The sequence below is a fragment of the Petromyzon marinus genome, unplaced genomic scaffold (genome assembly GCF_048934315.1).
Source record: "Petromyzon marinus isolate PM22_M1 ecotype Great Lakes invasive population unplaced genomic scaffold, UKy_Petmar_22M1.pri1.0 PM_G_Scaffold_324, whole genome shotgun sequence".
NCBI lineage: Eukaryota > Metazoa > Chordata > Hyperoartia > Petromyzontiformes > Petromyzontidae > Petromyzon > Petromyzon marinus.
The window spans coordinates 15,001-17,500 of NW_027422900.1; positions in this window are offsets into that span (position 1 = coordinate 15,001).

Below are 2,500 nucleotides of genomic sequence, written 5' to 3' on the forward strand. Positions count from 1 at the left end.
TCCTGTTGGCCTTAGCTTTTTGGGCACAGCGATGATGGTGGAGGACTTGAGACAGGCTGGTACATGGCATGTCTCCAGGGAGGTGTTAAAGATGTTGGTGAACACCGGAGACAGCTGGCCAGCGCAGTGCCTGAGGGTGGCTGGAGAGACAGAGTCCGGCCCGGCTGCTTTGCGTGGATTCTGCCTCTTGAAAAGCCCATTAACTTCTCCCTCCTGAAAGGAGAGAGTCGTTTCTGTAGTATGGGTGGGGGATGGGGCCTCTTGGGTGGGAAGGGGTGGTTCAGGACAGTCCAATTGTCTTTCAAATCTACGGTAGAACTCGTTCAGGTCGTTGGCTAGGCGGGAGTCGTTAGTGGTGTGGGGCGCTCTGGGTTTGTAGTTGGTGATGTGCCTGAGCCCTTTGGCAGACAGAAGCAGCGTCGTTAGTAGAGAACTGGTGTTTTAGTGTCTCTGAGTACAGTCGTTTAGCCTCTCTCACCGCTTTGCTAAACCTGTTCTTCGACTCCTTGAATCTGTCTCTATCCCCACTCCTAAACGCTTCCTCCTTCTCCAACCTCAACCTTTTGAGCTTTGCTGAGAACCAGGGCTTGTTGTTGTTAAAGTTCACCCTGGTACGTGTTGGGATACAGCAGTCCTCACAGAAGCTGATGTACACAGCCTCTGTGAGTTCATCCAGACTATTGGTAGCAGTCGTGAACATATCCCAGTCAGTACAGTCTAAGCACGCCCGCAAATCTTCCACAGCCTCACTGGTCCACTGTTTAGATGTCCTCACAGCAGGTTTACAGAGTTTTAGTTGCTGCCTGTATGCACGAATCAGGTGGACCAAGGGAGTTCTGTGCGAGCCGAACAGCCCCGTGACCCACAAGAGAAACATCCCCGCCAAATTCGAGCGTTTGACGGGGTCTATCCGTGAAAAAATATTCACGTTTTTGAGTGCACATGCATTTCTGCTGCAAATGCCTCTGGAAGTTTCATGCCGTTCGTATGCCAATTGTGGCAACACGAAAATGACCCGTTTTCCCATTCCGAGGGATTTCTGTGCGACCCTAACAGCCCCGTGAGCCACAAGAGACACATCCCCGCCAATTTCTAGCGTTTCACGGGGTCTATCCGTGAAAAATATAGACGTTTTTGAGTGCACATGCATTTCTGCTGCAGATGCCTCTGGAAGTTTCATGCCGTTCGTACGCAATGTGGCAACACGAAAATGACCCCTTTTCCCATTCCGAGGGATTTCTGTGCGACCCTAACTAACAGCGCCCGTGAGCCACAAGAGAGACATCCCCGCCAATTTATAGCGTTTCACGGGGTCTATCCGTGAAAAATATAGACGTTTTTGAGTGCACATGCATTCCTGCTGCAAATGCCTCTGGAAGTTTCATGCCGTTCCTATGCAATGTGGCCACACAAAAATGACCCGTTTTCCCATTCCGAGGCATTTCTGTGCGACCCTAACAGCCCCGTGAGCCACAAGAGAGACATCCCCGCCAACTTCTAGCGTTTGACGGGGTCTATGCGTGAAAAATATTAAAATTTTTGAGTGCACGTGCCTTTCTGCTGCAAATGCCTCTGGAAGTTTCATGGCGTTCCTATGCAATGTGGCAACACGAAAATGACCCCTTTTCCCATTCCGAGGGAGTTCTGTGCCACCCTAACAGCCCCGTGAGCCACAAGAGACACATCCCCGCCAATTTCTAGCGTTTCACGGGGTCTATCCGTGAAACATATAGAAGTTTTTGAGTGCACATGCATTCCTGCTGCAAATGCCTCTGGAAGTTTCATGCGGTTCGTACGCAATGTGGCAACACGAAAATGACCCGTTTTCCCATTCCCAGGGATTTCTGTGCGACCCGAACAGCCCCGTGAGCCACAAGAGACACATCCCCGCCAATTTCTAGCGTTTCACGGGGTCTATCCGTGAAAAATATCAATTTTTTTTTGACTGCACATGCATTTCTGCTGCAAATGCCTCTGGAAGTTGCATGCGGTTCGCATGCAATGTGGCGACACGAAAATGACCCGTTTTCCCATTCCGAGGGATTTCTGTGCCACCCTAACAGCCCCGTGAGCCACAAGAGAGACATCCCCGCCAATTTCTAGCGTATCACGGGGTCTATCCGTGAGAAATATTCACTTTTTTGAGTGCACATGCATTCCTGCTGCAAATGCCTCTGGAAGTTTCATGCGGTTCGTATGCAATGTGGCGACACGAAAATGACCCGTTTTCCCATTCCGAGGGATTTCTGTGCCACCCTAACAGCCCCGTGAGCCACAAGAGAGACATCCCCGCCCACTTCTAGCGTTTCACGGGGTCTCTCCGTGAAAAATATCACATTTTTTGAGTGCACATGCATTCCTGCTGCAAATGCCTCTGGAAGTTTCATGCGGTTCGCATGCAATGTGGCGACACGAAAATGACCCGTTTTTTCCCATTCCGAGGGATTTCTGTGCCACCCTAACAGCCCCGTGAGCCACAAGAGACACATCCCCGCCAATT